This window comes from Dromiciops gliroides, chromosome 1 (assembly GCF_019393635.1).
Source record: "Dromiciops gliroides isolate mDroGli1 chromosome 1, mDroGli1.pri, whole genome shotgun sequence".
Taxonomy (NCBI): domain Eukaryota; kingdom Metazoa; phylum Chordata; class Mammalia; order Microbiotheria; family Microbiotheriidae; genus Dromiciops; species Dromiciops gliroides.
The window spans coordinates 291,275,610-291,296,724 of record NC_057861.1 but is presented as its reverse complement, the minus strand read 5'-3'; the positions used below and the strand labels follow the sequence as shown (position 1 = coordinate 291,296,724).

At 34.0% G+C, this 21,115-nt stretch overlaps 1 pseudogene; it reads right to left on the bottom strand.

Moving 5' to 3' along the window:
* Window positions 1-1,569: 1,569 nt before the first annotated feature.
* LOC122748558 lies at window positions 1,570-8,145 on the bottom strand (annotated as a pseudogene).
* Window positions 8,146-21,115: the final 12,970 nt, after the last annotated feature.

The window sequence follows — 21,115 nt, the reverse complement described above, 5'->3', positions numbered from 1 at the left end:
CAAAATGGAGATCCTGCAAAAAGTCCCCTTTGTGGGAGAAGGGGACTGGAGAGGCAGTGGAATTTTCCAGGGTGAAATGGGCTTAGTCACCAGGGGAAATTTCAGTGACAGTCAGAGTAAAATATATGCATAATCCCATTCACATTTTTTTTTGTTTCCAACAGTTTTCTAGTTTTTGAAAGGTTTTTACTTCATGTAGCTTGAGAATGAGTATTATTTTATAAGATAACTTCTAGGAAAAAATAAGGGTCTTCAATTTTTAGTTATATCCATTCTTTTTAAGGCAACAGTTCTATCTAAGTAACAAGCAAGTTCCAGTTTCAGTTCATATGACCTCTTTATATTGTTTAGAATATCTTGAGGTTTATGTCTTTAAGTACAGTGATCTATCATGTTAGCTTCTAAAGGATATAGAGCTTTTTGTGTATAATTATACTTACTTGACATATTTTTAAGTATTCTATAGATATCAATGTTTTTATCTGGTAGTTATATATGGCAGAGTTTCATATACCAGTTCCAAATACTTAATTATAAAACTTTCCTACAATTTCTGGTTACAATAGTGTGATTCTGAATCACTATAAAACCCTTTCCTTTTTAAAAGGAAAATCTGCATGACTCATCAATGTGTTTAATACTTATATGAGTATATTTCAGGGAGAATACATTTGAATATTAGTTCTGGAGTATCTTTTTCTTCTGCTCTTAGATCTTAGTAGTTTCATAGGTTCATTCTTCAGACAAGACAATTTTTGTTATATTTGATATATCCAAGAGTTACAAACATTTGCAATCATTCACTATTTTTCTCGCAGTAGCAGTAGTAATAGAAAGAGGAGGAAGAGGATGGGTAGCAATAATAGTAGTAACCAATGTTCATAGAACACTTTAAGGTTTGCAGTTTGCCCTTATTATCTCATTTGATCTGAGAAAAATAATTATTTTCTTATAGTAATAGTTATTTTTATATGCAGGACCCAGGGATATTCTTTTTGACTATTAATAACTGATTATTAGTAGGTGAATTTTTAGTAGTGTTTTTTTCCCATTTCATTTCATCATTCAAATCCTTGTCCTTATCAAGAACAGAGCTGGCAATGAGACATTCTCCTCAAACTTGGAAGGCACCCCAACCAACTGGGAGAGCTTATTTCTTAATAAAAGGTGAAGATAATATAATCTGAGTGTATTCCAGCTGATTGTCTTCAATTTAAGTGCTCTGGGTGGAGATAGAGAGAGCAGGGGCATTGGGAAACAGTATTTCTTTTAATAGTAAGGGGTCAGTGGCCTTTCCTGGGTAAGATAAGAGTGTAGGACAGGAGAGCAGTGACTATACCATTGCCTGATCACAATACCATGGAATTGCCCAAATCTTCCAAACATTCAGTACTATCTCTGAAACAGCGCTGCTTTAAAAAGTCTGAACTTTTGAAAAATGTCCCCCAAACCTCCAACCATTGGAATAGAGATCAACTTTAACATAAAATTGGGTCAATAAATAGGCAGTAAAATGAGCAAACATAAAAAGAACCAGACAATTAAAAGCTACTATAATGATAGGGAAGATCAAGACAAAAATTCAGAAGATAATGGAATTGAAATAGTTACAAGCAAAGACTCAATGAACAAATGAGAAATGAACACAAATCCAACAAGAATTTCTAGAAAAGGTAAAAAAAATCTTAAAAATCAAATAAGAGTTATAGAGGAAAAATAGGAAAAATGAAAGTTATGTAAGAAAAATATAAAAAGACAACTAACAGGGGGAGAGAGGTGGCACAGTGGATAAAGCACCAGCCCTGGATTCAACAGGGCCTAAGTTCAAATCCAGCCTCAGACACTTGACACTTGCCATGTGACCCTGGGCAAATCACTTAACCCTCATTGCCCAGAAAAAGAAAAACAAAACAAAAAACAAAACAAAAACAAAAACCAAACAAACAAGAATACTAACAGCTTGTGTGAAAAGACTCAAAAATACTGAACAAAATAAAACTAAAAAAATGCCAAAATGCTCAAATTGAAAAAGAGATAAAAAACCTAACTGAGAAAAATAACTCCTTATACAGCGGAATTGAACAAATGGAAAAAAGAAATACAAAATATCACTAAGAAAATTCCTTAAAAAGTAGAATTGGCAAGTGAAATCTGATTCTATAAGACATAAAGAAACAGAAGAAAGTTAAATTATAAAAAAAAGAAAATGTGAAATATCTCATTGGAAAAGTATCCAAACTGGAAAATAGGTTAAGGAGACAATTTTACAATTACTAGAAAGCTTGAAAGCCAAGATCAAAGAAATAGCCTAGACAGCATATTAAAAATATATATCAAGGAAACTGTTCCAATACTCTTGAACTATAGGTCAAAATAGAAATTGCATTAATCCACTCATCAGATCCTGAAAGAGATCCCCAAATCAAAACTTGCAAAAAAAAATGGTATAGGTAGAATTCAGAGCTTCTAGGTCAAAGAAAATTATTTCAAGCAGCCATAAAGAAATTATAAAAGTACCATACAAGATTTAGCATCTATCATGTTTTATTTTTTCAGGGCAATGACGGTTAAGTGACTTGCCCAAGGTCACACAGCTAGTTAAGTGTCAAGTGTCTGAGGCTGGATTTGAACTCAGGTACTGCTGAATCCAGGGCTGGTGCTTTATCAACTGCGCCAACTAGCTGCCCCCTGCATCTATCACATTAAAGGATTCCAGGGCTTAGTACATCACATTATAGAACACAAAGGATGTAGGATTATAATCAAGAATAACACAACTTCCCGAACAGTATAATTCTTTTATTATTTGTATATATATATATATATATATATATATATATATATATACACATATATTTAATAATTATTTTATTTATATGTTAAAAACTATCTATTTATTTATATTTTTAATTCTGAGTCACAAATTTTCTTCCCCCCACTCCACCATCCATCATTATTGTGAAGGCCAGCAATTTAGTATGGGCAATACATGTGCAGTTATAAAATACATATTTCCATATTAGATGTGAAAAAACACAAGAAAAATATTTTTCAATTATTCTTCAATTTGTACTCAGACTCAATCAATTCTTTCTCAAGAGATGGATAATATTTTTCATAAGTCTTTCAGAATTGTCTGGGATCACTGTGTTGCTGAGACTAGCTAAGTCATCCATAGTTGATCATTATACAATATTGCTTACTGTATAGAATGTTCTGGTTTTCTTCATTCCACTTTAAAATAATACATATACGTCTTTCCTGTGTTTTTTTGAGAGCATTCTGCTTGTTATTTCTTATAGCGCCATAATATTCCACCACAATCATACCACAGCCTGTTCAGCCATTGCATAATTGATGGACATCCCCTCAATTTTGAATTCCTTGGCACCACTAAAAGAGCTTCTATAAATATTTTTGTACATGTAAGTTCTTATCCTTTTTTTGGTTTTATCTCTTTGGAATGAAGTCCTAGCTGTGGTATTACTGGGTTGAAGAGTATGCACAGTTTTATAGCCCTTTGGTCTTGACCAATAATACATCAGTGTCTCAATTTCCCTTTTTCTTTTCACATTAGCTAATCTAATAGGTATAGAGTGGTACCTCAGGGTAGTTTTAATTGGCATTTCTCTAATCAATAGTGATTTGGATAATTTTTATATGACTATAGATAGCTTTGATTACTTTATCTAGATATTGCCTTTTCATGTCCTTTAAGAATTTATCAATTAAATGGATCTTATTTTCCTTTCTTTTTTCTTTTTTTTCTTTCTTTCTTTTTTTATTTTTTTTTTAGTGAGGCAATTGAGGTTAAGTGACTTGCCCAGGGTCACACAGCTAGTAAGTGTTAAGTGTCTGAGGCCGGATTTGAACTTGCTGACTCCAGGACCAGTGCTCTCCTCCACTGTGCCACCTAGCTGCCCCCAAATGGATCTTATTTTTATAAATTTGAATTAATTCTCTATATATTTGAGAAATTAAGCCTAGGTCAAAGAAACTTGCTCTTAAAAAAATTTACAGTTCTGATAACTAACTGTATTTCCCTCCCTCCTATGTCCTCTATTTATCCTTCTCTCTATTTCCTTTCACCTTATCCATCCTCAATCTGCACTCCTTTTTAACACCCCATTTCTTTTATCCCTTTCCCCTCTTGCTTTCTTGTAGTGTAATATAGATTCCTATACCCACCTGAGTTTGTGTGTTATTCCATCTTTGAGCCAATTCCAATAAGAGTAAGGTTCAATGCTCTCCCTATGGTCCCCACCTTCCACTCAATTGTAAAAATCACTTTTGCACATATTTTATGTCAGATAGTTTCCCAAATTCTATCTTTCCCCTTCTCCCAAGGCATTACTTTTACTCACCCTTTGATTTTATTTTTTATAGATATCCCAATATGTATCCACTTCTAAAGAAAGAACTGATATTGATGGAACACAGACTGAAGCATGCTATTTTGCACTTTCATTTCTTATTCAATTTTTTTATAGAAAATGACTAATATGGTAATGTTTTACATAATCACACATATATAACCTATATCTTATTGCTTACCACCTCTGGTGGGGGAGGGGAGGGAAGCACAGATAAAAACTGAAACCCAAAATTATAAATAAAAATATTTATTGCTTAAAAATGATATCCCATCATGTTCAACTCATACCTGCACACTCTGTCTATGAATATTCCTTCTAGTTGCCCTAATAATGAGAAATATCTTAGGTATTACAAATATCATCTTCTCATTTAGGAATGTAAGCAGTTCCACATTTTTTGTCTCTTTAAAATGTTTTATTGATGTGTTTTGTTTTAACATTAGAAACATTTGTAGATTACTTTCACACTATGAGAGGTCTTGTAACAAAATAAAACAATTAAGCAAAATGACCTCATTGTAATACTCAGTATTTTTACACAGTTTTAAGAACAAAACTTCATACTACTACTAAAAAAAGTGTAAACAATTGTTTATGCAATGCCTGAAAGAGACAATACACATGCAATGGCAAGCAAAGAGACTCACATTGGTAATGCTTTAGCAGTGTAGTATTTTTTTAATTGAATAGAATTTTATTTTCCATAATATATGTAAAAACAAATTTTAACATCAATTTTTAAAAAATTTGTGTTCCAACTTCTTTTCCTTCTCCATTCCCACAACTCACCCACTAGAACTCAACCATTTCAAAATAAGTTATACATGAGTAGTCATGGAAAACATTCCTACATTAGCTAGGTTGTGAGAGAAAACAGTCAAAAAACACCCTAAACTTCAGATTGAGGAATTGTCAAAGAGGACATTTTTTTTTAAATGTGTTTCCAGGGGCAGCTAGGTGGCACAGTGGATAGAGCACTGGCCCTGGAACCAGGAGCATCCGAGTTCAAATCTGGCTACAGACACCCAACACCCACCAGCTGTGTGACCCTGGGCAAGCCACTCGACCCCAATTGCCTCACCAAAAAAAGAAAAAAAGAAAAAAAATATGTTTCCATCTATTTTCAGATACTATCACTTCTTTCTCTGTAGATAGGTTGCCATTTTCATAAGTCCTTCAGGGTTATATTGGATCATTGCCTTGCTGAAAATAACCACATGCTTCCCAGCAGATCATCTTACACTATTGCTGTTATTTTGTATACAGTACATTTCATTCTGCTTCAGTTCATGTAGGTCTTTCCAGGTTTTTCTGATAGTATCCTGTTCATCATAACCTAAATAAAGTACCTTAAACTTGACAAAGAATTTCCTTCACATTAGCCCAGCAAAGTAGGTACCATACATTTTGCCATTATATCCAATCATCATAACTATTTCCCTCCCTCCTATTCCCTTCCCATGATATTTACTCTATTTTCTATCTTCTTTTAAACTATTCTGCCTCAAAAGTGTTTTACATCTGACTGTCCCCTCCCCTACTCTGCAGTTCCTTTTTTTCCACATTATTGAACCATATGATTTCTCTTATCTGTTGAGTTTTTTAATGCTTATCTTGAGTCTTATATTTGAAAGTCAGATTTCCATTCAATTATGGTCTTTTCATCAGGAATGATTAAACATCTATTTCATTATATATCTATTTTTCCCCCTGAAGGATTATACTCACATTTTCTGGGTAGATGATTCTTGGTTTTAATCCTAGTTGTTTTGTTGTTGTTGTTTGTTTATTTTTTGTTTTTGCATTCCAGGATATCATATTTTAGTAGAAGCTACTAAATCTCATGTTATCCTGACTGTATTCCATATTTGATTTTCTTTTCTTTCTGTCTACTTAAAATATTTTCTCTTTGACCTGGAAGCTCCAGAGTTTGACTATAATATTTCAGGGAGTTTTAATTTGCAAATCTCTTTTAGGAGGTAATTAGTAGATCCTTTCAATTTCTACTTTTCCCTCTAGCTCTAGAATATCAGGGCAGTTTTCTTTCCTTTTTCTTTTTTCTTTTGCTTTTATGTAGTATACATTTTATTTGTTGGTATTTCCAACATTACAGAGCTCAGCTTCACCAAAATAAACTTTCTTTTGATGTTCAGATCAATGTCTGAAATGCCACCATTTGATAACATGAACAAAACTATACATATAAAAAATCCAGATTTAAACAAAACTTGTCATTACTTCTATTATAGGTGGACATTGAACTGGATTTAATTTGATTTTCTTTTTAAAGACTCCCAACTCTGAAAAAGCTTAAAACTTATTTAAAATTAACAATATTTTTTGTGTCAAACTACTCTTCTCCAGCTCCATTTTCTGTTTTTAATTGTTTTGGTGCAGGTTCTTCTTTTTCAGGTTCTTCTCATATCCTTTTAAGGGATCCTCCAGCATCACTATTTTTCTGTTCTTCATCACTATCAAATTTTTTTCTTGACTTAGAATTGTGTTTTTTTTTTCCTTTATTGCGTGTATAGCTTTACTACCTCCTCTTCCTTTTCATTTAAATTTGTGACCTTTTAACTTCATTTTATTTAGGAATTCCTGTTGGTTGATTTTCTTTCAAAGATTCTTTCTCTGTCTCTCCTTCTAATACTTCCCATGTTACATCTTTGTTCCTCACTTTTAAGTTTCCACTATTTGCTTCATTGGCTTTGTCAAGTGATTCTTTTGTCTTTTCTATAAATAATATTATTCCCTCTTTTGCTCCTCTGATGAAATCCATCTATTGTATTTCTCCATGATTAGAGAAACGTGTATAAAGATATTCTCTACAGTTTTGATCATCTAAGTCACCAGAAAATTTCAGCAAGCATCCAATTTTTTCATCTAGGCAATTCAATTCAGCGTCTTCTGCTTGCCTGTTTTTCTTCTTGCACATGTTTAGCTTTTGCTTTAGAATCTACTTTATTTTGCTTCCTTTCTTAATTCATTTTTTCTCTTGCAGGGCAGTGAGGGTTAAGTGACTTGCCCAGGGTCACACAGCTAGTAAGTGTCAAGTGTCTGAGGCCAGATTTGAACTCAGGTACTCCTGAATCCAGGGCCGGTGCTTTAACCACTGTGCCACCTAGCTGTCCCCCTCCATTCTTTTTTTGTAAAGTAATCTTCCTTAAAAAGTATCAGCATCTCTGTATCTTTGTATTTTTGTCCAGGAGTTTCTATAAACTTCTTGGCAAATTCAGCACTATCAAACATAGCAAATATCAGTCCCTTAAATGTTTTATGTGATGTTCCCCTCATTTGAATATTTTGTACTTGACCTTTACCTTCTAACCATTCTTTTATGTTCTCAAGGGCTGCATCTATTGGAAAACCTTTAACATAGATGGATCTGTGCCTTACTTCATTTTTATACTCATCTGTTACTTCAGGGATGTGTTTGTTTGGACATATTCTGATTTTAGTTTTATCCTAACTAAATTCCATGATTTCTGCATTTTGATTACTTTAAAGCACTTCTTATCACATCAAAGTCTTTTGTTAGTTTGCTTAATCTATTGAATTTGATCATTATCTCCAAAGGTACCCAGCCATCATGTATTTTGATCTTTTCCTTTAAAAATTTGTCTCAAGGAAGGTTAAAGTCACCAAAATAGTACTCAGTTTGTTGGCACATTTTGGACTACAAATCAGTCATTTTTTCAGTCACCAATTTCAGCCATTGTGGGATCCTATTTTGTGAGGTCCTGGCAGGGTCTGTGACACCTTTCCACATGCCTTACAAACCAGAAACTCTCTCCTCACCTCCTTGTGGCAGTCAGGAGAGTTTTATAATTTCTTGAAAAAATGATGTCCAAGGACTTTTCTGATGTAAGGAATAAATTGTGATTTGGAGTTTTTATAAACTCATCTTTGCTTGATCATGGTCAGATTGAAAAAATGTAAGCTTTAAAAGCCTAAGAGAATATGGGTGTGTACTTTAAGAGATTATAAAACAAACAACACAAAGAACATTTATTGAATCAAAGTATCAAAACTAAAACACTTAATCCCCACTTAGGAGTAACCCCATGCACACTTGGGCCTGGGCAAATTATAATGGAGACAGCCCAGCGGGTATGTTAAACCAATTGGAGATTCAGCATTGCTATAGAACCACCCTTCCTGTGAGAGAGACAGGAAGGGGTAGTGAGACTCTCAGAGAGAGAAAGAGGAGGAAGGTTGAGAGAGAGAGAGAGGAGCTGGTGTGTTTGATCTTCGGACCTAACCAGGAGAGATTGCAAAGCTGATTCTCTTTAGAACTGCAGACTCGGGGCAGCTAAGTGGTGCAGTGGATAAAGCACTGGCCCTGGATTCAGGAGAACCTGAGTTCAAATCTGGCCTCAGACACTTGACACTTACTAGCTGTGTGACCCTGGGCAAGTCACTTAACTATAACTGCAGACTCCAGGTAGTGGTGAGTTTGTGTTCCTTCCAGTGAGGCTGGTTTGTTAAACCAGCTAAGCTGGAAACAAGTTTAGTGTTTCAGTTATTTTTTGCCAGACCCAAGGTTTTCTGAGTAGCTGAAGAAGTAGAGCTTATTCGAGGTACCTGGGGCCCTTTTTACCCCTTTTTAATTGTCCCTAGCTTTATTAACTCCACTTGTGTTGTAAATTTTGTTACCATTAATAAACCTGATTTGTTTGTGAAAAAGAGGCTTTTAATCTCCTTTCTTATTAGTCTGGGAGACATAACTGGAAAAGAGGCAGTTTGGACAAGGGGAAACTCTGGAACTAGAGGCCTCCCATTATTTTCTGAACCCCAATATTATGGTGAGGCATCCAATTAACTCTCCCCATACTAAATTTGGCCCTTACACCAATCATGGCTTTACTGTAGTCCAATATTTTAAAAATGATCTCTCCTTAAATTATTTTCCAGTTTAGTTGTTTTAACAATTAGATATTTTATCGTTTTCATATTTTTGCCTTTTTCATTGTTTCACATATTGTGGAATCATTAGCTTCCAATTGTCCAATTCTAATTTTTAAGGAATTATTTTCTTTAGTGAGCTTTTGTAATTGCTTTTACATCTGTCTAAGTCTGCTTTCTAAAATACTCTTCAGTGGATTTTTGTACCTCTTTTTTCCATTTCGGCAATTCTGTTTTTCTAGACATTATTTTCTTCATTTAATTTTTGTGCCTCTTTTACCATTTAACCTATTCTGCTCTTCAAGTTGTTGTTTTCTTCAGTATTTTTCATGCCTTCTTAATCAAACTTTTTATTCCTCCTGATTTTTTTTGCAGCATGCTAATTTCTATTTCTAACTTTTTCTCTGCCTATCTTGCTTGATTTCAAAAATCTTTTTTTGAGTTCTTTCATGACCTAGCACCAATTATTATTTTTCTTTGATGCTTTAGACATGACTGTTTATTTTGTTTTCTTCTGAGATTTAAAAAAATATATTTTCTCTGTCACCAGAGTAACTGTAAGGATCTTTTTCTGCTATTTGCTCATTTTGCATCCTATTTCTTTACTTTATCTCTGTATTCAAAGTAGGACTCTACTTCCAGAGTAGAAAGGGCACTATTTCAAGCTTCAGGGATTTTGTACACCGAATTTTTTTTTGGTGAGGCAATTGGGGTTAAGTGACTTGCCCAGGGTCACACAGTTAGTAAGTGTCAATATCTGAGGCCAGATTTGTACTCATGGCCTCCTGAATCCAGGGCCGTTGCTCTATCCACTGAATTACCTAGCTACCCCCCTGCATATCCAATTTTAAAAGTCATTCTGGGGACCTTTAAGTTTTTGTTTCTTCCAATGTGTCATGGTCTAGGGAAAGGCATGTTTACTATTATCCTATAGTATTCACTGGCCTATGAGTGACAACAAGCACTCTTTTTCAACATGAAACTTTGACCAGTATCCCTACTCTCCTATGTCCACAAGCCCTGGTGTTCTGATGTTCCACCTTTGAGTGGGACTAAGAGCCAGAACTGTGATCCAGATCCATGTATGGGCAATACAACAGAGTCCTGCCTGTGGTGCCAGCAAAGGGGCCCTTATAATATCCTTCTGACCAGTTTTCTGACCCCCTTACCATTTGTGGGCTGAGAAGTATTGAAACTGCTATTACAGCCACTGATTCAGTTGACATCAAAGTCTGTCTCTGGTTTGCTGGGAATGGATTTCAAGGAATTATTTTCTTTAGTTAATTTTTGTACCTCTTTTTCCGCTTGGCCTATACTGTTTTTATAAGAAATTATTCTCTTCGGGGGCAGCTAGATGGCACAGTGGATAAAGCAAAAGCCCTGGATTCAGGAGTACCTGAGTTCAAATCCAGCCTCAGACACTTGACACTTACTAGCTGTGTGACCGTGGGCAAGTCACTTAACCCCCATTGCCCCGAAAAAAAAAATTATTCTCTTCAATGGATTTTTGTACATTTTTTTATAATTTGACCTATTCTGATTTTTAAGGTGTTATTTTCTTCAGTATTTTTTGGTGCCTCCTTTAACCAGTTGTTGACTCCTTTTTATGATTTTCTTGAATCACTGTCATTTCTTTTCCCAGTTGTCCTATACTGCTTTATTTTGATTTTTGCAATGCTTTTTGGACCCTTTTAGGAAATTTTTTTTGGTCTTGAGACCAATTCAAACGTTTTTGTGGCTTTGGATATAGTAATTTTACCTTTGTTGTCTTCTAAATTTTTGTTTTGATTTTTCCTGTCACTTTAGTGACTTTTTGTGGTCATGTTATTTTTCTGTCACTTGCTCATTTTTCCAACCTATTATTAGATATTGAGCTCTAGGTTAACGTGGAACTCTATTCCCAAGGTGGAAAGGTATTGTCTTAAGTTTCAGGCCTTTTTTTACTTCTACTCTAAAAACTAGTTCTAGGGGTCTGTAAATTTTCACTTCTTCCAAGGTTCTGTGATATGAGGAGAAGTATGATTACTCCTTTCCTTGCAGGTCTCTCTGTGAGAGAATATAAACACTCTTTTCCACTTTGAAACTGTGACCAGGGTCCCCACTCCCCTGTGGCCACAATCTCTGGTGTTCTAGTGCTAATATTCACCCTGGGACTGTGACCCAGATCCATGTATGGGCAAAGCAACAGCATCCTGCAACCAGTGCCAGAAAAGAGACAGTTATACTGTCCTTCTAACCAATTGTTTGAACTTCTTTCTTTTTGTGAAGTGAGACCTTCAGAATACACTGCCCCTGCTGCTATTTCAGTCATTAATAAGGGCTGCAATTAGTTTGCTTGGACCATGCATGTGCTGCCACAGATTGTACTAGGCTGTACTCCACTCAGCCCATTTGATAGACTTTTCCTGCTGAATTGAGTTTTCTTGGAATTGTTTTACTTCATCCTTTTGTGAGTTCTGCTGCTCTAGAATATGTTCTGATATATTATTTTAAATTGTTTGGAGGGGAATTTGGGAGATTTCAGCCAAATCCCTGCCTTTTCTCTGCCAACTTGATTCTAGTTCCCTTTCCCCCTTAGAGTAATTCTTAGAGACAAAAATTTATATTCAATGATATAGAGGACTTTGAGGCTTTCCTGACAAAAAGACCAGAGCTGAGTAGAATTCTTTGCTTTCAAATACAAGACTCAAGAGATTCATTAAAAAGTAAATATGAAAGAGTAATCGTAAGGGACTCAATAAGGTTAAACTGCTTATATCTCTTTATGTAAAGTATATATATATATATATATATATATATATATATATATAGTATATGTAAAGTATACATATATATACATAAAGTATATCTACACATAAACACATAAATATATGTAGCTATAGACATCTACATCTATAATATTTGTCATATGTTATGTATATGTAGATATCTATCATAAATACTACCATATATGTGAGAAATTTATCATTATTAGGAGAAATAGAACATGCACAGAAGACATGAACCCTAGGGTTTCCTGTAGTTTTTATATTCTATGATAATTAACTACTACTAATATTTTGACTCAACTTTATTATGTAGAAAATAAATAAATGTTTGTAAAAATAGGTGGGAGCAGAAAGAAATACAATATAATACAGGTTGTTTATAATCCTTACTTTGGAAAAACATATCATTATATATATATATATATATATATATATACACACATATACGTATATATAATATAAAGTCACATAGTTATATAGTTACCTAGTTATATATATATATTAGTTATACATAATAATTTAGCTATATATATATAATATATTTATTCATACATACATAATAACAGAGATTTTCCATACAAGATAATTATTCATTCTAAAATCTGAGTAGCTCAAAGACAGTTCTACTGTCTTTACAAATAGATAATAGTATGTGCCATAAGAAATGATGAGCAGGAAGATTTCAGAAAAACCTGGAAAGACTTAAGTGGACTGATGATAAGTAAAGTGAGCAGAATGAGGATAACATTGTACACAGTAACAATAACATTGTGAGATGATCAACTGTGATAGCCTTAGCTCTTCTCAGCAATACATTCATCCAAGGCAATTCCAAAGGACTCAGGATTGAAAATGCTCTCCACATCTAGAATAAAAGAACTGTGGTATCTGAATGCAGATTAAACCACACTGTTTCTACTTTTCTTGTTTGTTTTTTTTTTCTTTTTTGAGGTTTTTCCTTTTTGTTCTGATTCTTCTTTCACAACATGACTAATGCAGAAATAGGTTTAATGTGACTGTACATATATAACCGATATCAGATATTTTTCTGTGTTGGGAGTGGGGAGGGAAGGGAGGAAGGGAGAAAAAAATGGAACTAAAAATCTTATATTATATACCAACAAATGTTGACAATTATCTTTACATATAACTGGAAAATAAAATATTTTTGATTAAAAACAAATAGATAATAGTATATAGATTCAAGATGGTAGTGTAGTAGAAAATAATATAATGTAGTATCACAACAAACCCACTTTCAACACCATCAAACAGTTATAAAAATTAGACCAGACCAATTCCTTATGAAGAAATCCAGGAAAAATTCAGTGAATCATTTTCTTCTAGTCCAGATTGACATAAGAAAAGAGACTGTTTTTGAAAATGTGTATGAGGATTTAGCATTGACTAGAGTTGTAAAATATTCCAACATAGAGAGAGACTACATACCAAGATTTAAAAAGGCTCATTATCCATCAAATATGTACCCAATTTTATACAGTGTCCTGGAATATATGCCAACTGGCAGCTCTGTTTCTCCCTCCCCAGGTCAAGGTCACATATCCAGCTGATTGAGGAGATGATCCATTCCTGGGGATGGTGTTTCTGGTTGTACTGCTTCCATGAGTTCTGAGATATGTAATGAACAAGGAACAAAAATAAGAAGCAAGCAGCAGTAGAAGGGTTCTGACACCAAGAGCAAGCAGATCTTAGTACTAGGATGATCAAAAATAAATTGAAAATATGCCCAAAGCATCTATAGGAATGACTCCAAATCATTTCCAAATAAAGTCTCAAAGAAGAAAAAAAAAACAATAATAAGTTGGACCAAAATTAAACTAAAATTCCTTTAAGAGATGAACAAGTGTTTGAGTAAAATGTGATTTTAGAAATCATATATGAAAGAATTGGAAAAGAATTTAAAGCTATGGAGCAAAGAATTAACAGCTTGACATAAGTACCAAACCTTAACCAATGGGGAAAAATATCCCTGAAAACTAAAATGGAAAAAAAAATTAAAATTAAATCTATGAGACCACAAGAAACATCAAAACAGTTTTAAAAATATTGAAAAGTAAAATAAAAATGTATTATCTCAAAAGAAAATAATTGGAAAACTGATTAAAGAGATATGAGTGAAGAATTACTGCACTACCTGAAAGCCATGATCTCACACACACACACACAAACCCCCCACACACACACACCCACACACACACACTCAAATCATACACATCTTATTGGAAGAAATCATATATGAAAACCATCCAGATGACAGAACCAGAAAGCAGAGTAGAAATAGAAAAAAAAATCCTACTGTTCATTTCCTAAAAGAAACCACAAAACAAAACCAAGCAAAACAAATAAACAAAAATCCCTGCAGAATTATAGCTAAATTCCAAAGCATCTAGTCAAACAAAAATTATACTTCAAGAAGCTGAACAGAAAGGACTAACATATGGAGGTGACAGCTATCTTCCTGATAAATGACTGGAAAGCTTGGAATTTGATATTCTCAGGCCAAAGGAGAGAAGATTCAATTCAATTCAATTCAAGAATAACTTACCCAACAAAACTGAGTATAATACTGTAGGGCGAAATAGTTATTTCATAAAAAGGGGGGATTTCCAAGGAATCTTGATGAGAAGAGAGTTGCATAGAAATTTTGAAGTGTAAACAGAATAGTAAAGAGAAACACTAAAAGATAAACATGAGCAAGAAATCATGAGACTAAACAAAGGTAAACTGTTTACATTCTAATATAGGAACATGCTACAGATTGACCTCTCATAGCACTAAGAGATCATAAGAGATCATATAAGTTAGATGGAAGTTGTAGATGTTTTCTTTTTTTTTTGATTATTGAAGTAAAAATAAACTCTTCAGATGCAAAAAAATTATTTATAGCAGCTCCTTATAACATTGTTTATGAATTGGAAACTGAGTGATTTGTCCCCTAACATGGAATGTCCAAATAAGTCTTGGTTTATAACTATTATTATAAAAATGCAAGTTATTCCCCAATTGCTAAATGGTCAAATGATATGAACAGGGGCTTTTCAGACAAAGAAATCAACACTATATATAATCATATATTTTAAAAAGCCTTTGTGTTACTTTGATTAGAGAAATGCAAATTAAAATAACACTGAGATACCACTTCATACTTATCAGATTTGCTAATCTGAGAAAAAAGAAAATATCTGAATTTGTAAAGGATGTGGGAAAACTAGGGCAGTAATGTAGTATTAATGGAGCTGTGAACTGATCTAACTATTCTGGAGAACAATTCAGAGCTATTCCCAAAGGGCAACCAAACTGTGCATACCCTTTGATCCCATAATACCACTTATAGGTCTATATTCCAAAGACATCAAAAGAGTGTGTAGGGAGAGCTAGGTGGCACAATAGATAAAACACCGGCCCTGGATTCAGGAGGACCTGAGTTCAAATCCATCCTCAGACACTTGACACAAGCTGTGTGACCCTGGGCAAGTCACTTAACCCTCATTGCTTTTCTTTTTTTTCTGATAAAAGTATTTTATTTTTTCCAGTTACATGTAAATATAGTTTTCAACTTTTGTATATACAAGCTTTCCAATTTCAGATTTTTCTCCCTCCCTTTCCTCCCTCCCCCTCCAGATAATCTAATCTGATATATGTTTTATATATATATACACACACACACACACACACATATATACATACATACATATATATACACACACACATATACATACATACATATATATACACACACATATACATACATATATATATATATATATATATATATATATATATAACAACATTACACATATTTCTGCATTAGTCATGTTATAAGAGAAAAATCAGACCAATGAGGAACCTCAAAATAGAAAAACAACAGCACCAAAAACAAAAGAAATAGTATGGTTCAATCAGCATCTATACTCCACAGTTCTTTTTTTTCCCCTGGATTTGGAGATCCCCTTCCATCATGAGTCCCCTGGAACTCTTCTGTACCATTGCATTGGTGAGAAGAATCTAGCCCATCACAGTAGATCAACACACAATGTTGATGACACTGTGTACAACGTTCTTCTGGTTCTGCTCATCTCACTCATCATCATCCCATGCAAGACCCTCCAGCTTTCTCTGAACTCCTCCTGCTCATCATGTATATGTGTGTGTAGGCAGAAGCTACATGTACAAAAATATTTATACCAGCTCTAACTATAGTGGCTAAGAATTGAACATTGAAAGGATGTCCATCAATTAAGGAATGGCTAAACAAGCTATGTTACAAGATTATAATGTAATATTATTATGCTATAAGAAACGAAAAGCAAGTAGATTTAAATAAAAACTGGAAAAACTTACATGAACTGATGCATAGTGAAATGAATAGAACAAGGAGAATGTTGTACATAGTAACAGCAATATTATAAAATAAAGAAATGAATAACATATCGATTTTCAGCAATGCAATGACCCAAGAAAATCCCAAAGGACTAATGATAAGCTATACTATCCACTTCCATGGAAAGAATTAATACTGTTTGAATGACGACTGAAGCATGCTATTTTTCACTTTCTTTCTTTCATTCTTATTCTTTTATATGTCTTTATGTACAAAATTATTACTATGGAAAGTTTTTATAGGATAGCATATGTATAACCCTGATTGCTTACTGCCTCAAGGAGGGGGCAGGTGAGGGCAAAGGGAAGAGTAGGATTTGGAAAACAAAACTTTAAAAAAACATTAAAAATTGTTTTAACATGTAATTTGAAAAAAATATTAAATATATTAAATAAAATATACAAACTTTAAACAATAATAAATAAATAAGTGAAAAAAAATTAAAATGGATGTTCCGATCTGCCCAGCAGATGGAATGGTCACAGAGACAGAAGTAACTTCTTTTTTAATTTAATTTAATTTTTTTGCAGGGCAATGAGGGTTAAGTGACTTTCCCAGGGTCACACAGCTAGTCAGTGTCAAGTTCCTGAGGCTGGATTTGAACTCAGGTCCTACTGAATCCAGTGCCAGCGATTTATCCACTGTGTCACCTACCTGACCCCAGAAGGAACTTCTAATGTCAGAAGTACTCTAGAAGTAAAACGAGCTTCAAGTGTGAAGAAGTTTCTTTTGGTTGGAAGTTTGCTTTATATGAAATATATCATTTGAGCCTTAAAACAATCCTCTGAGAGAGATGCTATCAGATTAGTATTCCCATTTTTTTAAAATAAGGAAGCTGAAGCTCAGAAAATGAATATGATATATCAAAAGGAACATAATTAGGGGCAGCTAGGTGGTGAAGTGGATAAAGCACTGGCCTTGGATTCAGGAGTACCTGAGTTCAAATCCAGCCTCAGACACTTGACACATTTCTACCTGTGTGACCCTGGGAAAGTCACTTAACCCTCACTGGCCCATCCAAAAAAAAAAAGTAACATAACTACTGTCAGATATGAGATTTGAATACAGGTCTTCCTGACTAAATAAATCATTGTCTTGCTTAGGCTCAGGGTTATCAACAAATTATTGTCATAAAATAAGGAACCTGGGATAGGGATTTATTAAGAAGGGGTTCAAAATAAACCATATATATTATTGCATGTGTACTTAATTTCCTAAAATGTTATCATTCCTCTTCTTCTTTGTATTCCCCTACTTAGCTCCTCTCTTTACCTATACTGTTCTGATAGTAGGGATAATGATATACTTATCCATCTTACATTTTATTATGCTTTCTTCACATTTGTTTTTCATTTATTTCCTTGTATTCTTGATATTTTGTTCTTTTAGATGAATTTTATGTTTTTAGCTTCATAAAATAATGGCATAATAAAATGTAAGATGGATAATTTTGACTACATTACATTTAACAAGTTTTTGGACAAACAAAACCAATGCAGGCAAGAATATAAAGAAAAGAGAAATCTAGAGGGAAATTATCACAAGTTTCTCTGAAAAAGTCCTCATTATTCAAGTATATAGACAAGTGAGTCAAATTTATTAGAATACAAGTTATTTCCCAATTGCTAAGTAGTAAAAAATAAGAACAGGCAGTTTTCAGATAAAGAAATCAAACCTATCCATAGTCATATAAAAATGCTTTTAATCCCTGATTGGAGAAATGTACATTAAAAGAAAACCAAGGGAATACCTCACACTTATCAAATTGACAAATTTTAATGAAAAGGAAAATAACCAATTTTGGAGGGGATTGGAAAAATTGGGATATTAATTCACTATTGATCAAGTTGTGAACTTAGTCAACCATTCTGCAGAGCATTTCAGAACTATGTCCCAAAGATATAGTTCCAATATCCCTTGATACTGTGTATAGCCTTTGTGTCTTGGTTTCCCATAAAGTCACTAGCTTCCATTTGTTCAATCCTAATTCTTAGGCAATTATTTTCTTCCGAGTGTTTTTCCATTTGGCTTTTCAAGCTGTTGACTTCTTTGATAACTTTTCTGCATCAGTCTCATTTTTTTCTCTACCTCCCTTACTTTAACTTCAAAGTTATTTTGAGTTCTTCTATGACCTGAGACCAATGAATATTTTTGTTGGAAGCTTTGGATGTAGGGATCCTGATGTTCCTATCCTCTTTTTTGGGTACACCTTTTCATTTTTCTTTTCATTAAAGAAACTTTCTGTGGTCTGCTTCTTTCTCTGTCTGACCTTTTTGAGCACTCTCATGCCCTGAGACCAATTCATATTTCTTTTTTTTTTTTTGGAAGCTTTGGATGAAGGACCTGTTACTTTGTTATTATCTTCTTCCTAGGCTGTATTCTGGTCTAGCTTGCCCCCAAAACAGCTTTCAATGGTCTGATGTTTTTTTCTGCTTATTCATTTTGATCCCCTATTTTTTGGCTTTTTACTCCTTCTTAAAGTGTAGTGGTACTTCCAGGGAACACCATTGCAAGCTACAGGTTTTTCTTAGTCTTCCTGGCCTGTGTGGATCTGTGGCCCACTTTCTTTTTGAGCCAAAAACTGAAATCTGATTGAAATCTGATTCTCTATGGTCAGAAGCTTGGTGTGGCTCTGCCCCATCCCCAGTGGGTGACTGTCCCTCACCTTTACTTGCTGGTTCAGAATGTGGGCTCTCTGCCCCAGTTCCAGCAGAGATAGCAACTATTCCTACCAACTGCTGGACCCCTTCACAGTCTGAGAGCCAAGCTTCAGAATAAGCAGCTGAAGATTCTGAGGCTTTGGTTGGAGGCACTGCCTGATCAAGACTGGTCCTTCTCGGGGGGCGGCTAGGTGGCGCAGTGGATAAAGCACCGGCCCTGGATTCAGGAGTTCCTGAGTTCAAATCCGGCCTCAGACACTTGACACTTACTAGCTGTGTGACCCTGGGCAAGTCACTTAACCCCCATTGCCCTGCAAAAACAAAAAAAACAAAAACAAAAACAAAAAAGACTGGTCCTTCTCTGAAAGCTGCACTCCTCTCTCATCCTGAACACCAGGTGATCCCAGTAACCTAATTAAATTGTTTCTGGCTGGAAAAGAGTCTCAATTTGTTCTTATGTGGGTTATACTGCTCCAAGAGTGTCTTGCTGCATTATTTTTGGAGGTATATGGACAGGTTTTCAGGAGCTAGGAGAGTCACAGCCTTTCTTCCACAATCTTGGCCCTGTCCCTCCACCCTGGCATTTTTTTCTTAAGGAGCACATTTATGGTTTCTTCAACTTTATTTTTAAAATTAGGGCTATTTAAGTATTCTAATACTTCTTCTGTTTATCTTGGTAATTTATGTTTTTATAAATATTCATATATTGTATTTAGATTCTCACTTTTATTGGCATAAAGCTGGGCAAAATGCCCACTAATATTACTTTAATTTGATCTTTTTTAAAGTTGTGTATTTACCCTTTACCTTTTTGAAACTGGTAATTTGGTTTATTCCTTTTGATATTTAAAAAAAATCAAATTAGGGACAGTTAGGTGGCACAGTGGATAAAGTACCAGTCTTGGATTCAGGAGGACCTCAGTTCAAATCCAGCCTCAGTCACTTAACCCTCATTGCTTCACAAAAAATCAAATTAACCAATAGTTTACACACACACATATATATATATATATATATATATATATATATAAATTATTGGTCTATTTTTTTTACTTCCAATTTTATTAGTTGATCTTTTGATTCCAAGGGTTTCTATTCCAGTGTTAAATTGAGGATTTTAAATATCTTGGTTTTTTTCCTATGCTTTTTTTTTAACTTGCATGTCCAATTTTTGTCTGCTCATTTTCTCCTTTGTTAATGTAGGAATGCAGAGATGTAAATTTCCCCTAAATACTGCATAGGTTAAGTCCTGCAAATGTTGGTATTGTATCACATTCTTGCTATCATCTTTAATTAATGAAATTAATGAATGTTTCTATGATTTGTTCTATGACCAACTCAGCCTTTGGAATTATATAATTTAGTTGCTAATTGATTCTAATCTTCTTGTAAAGGTGATTTTATTAGATGCATTTTTTATTTTACTGTGATTAAAAAGGATATATTTCATAGTTCTGCTTTTCTGCATTTGTTTTTATGTCCTAATAGCTGCTCATTTTTTTATGAAGATGCCATGCACATCCTTTCTTTCCCCACTCAATATTCTTCTGAGAGAACATTGGCCTTGGATTCAGAAAGAGTTGTGTCAAAATCCAGCCTCAGGCACTTGACAATTACTAGGTGTGTGACCCTGGGCAAGTCACTTAACCCTCATTGCCCTGCAAATATACACACACACACACACACACACATATATATATATATATATACACACAGACATATATTTATACATACACATACACATACATATACACATACATGTATATACATATACACATACACATATATACACATATATACATATATATTCCTCTGAGAATTATAATATCCAACTTTTTCTAAAATTCCATTTACCTTTTTAACCACAACATATCTTAATGATCATACATTATGGCAAGGCTGGATTTATAACAGGCATAGTTCAATGTTAGAAAAACTAAATGCAAAATTGACCATATTAACAACAAAAATTACAAAATAATAGGATTATATTAAAAAAGCAGG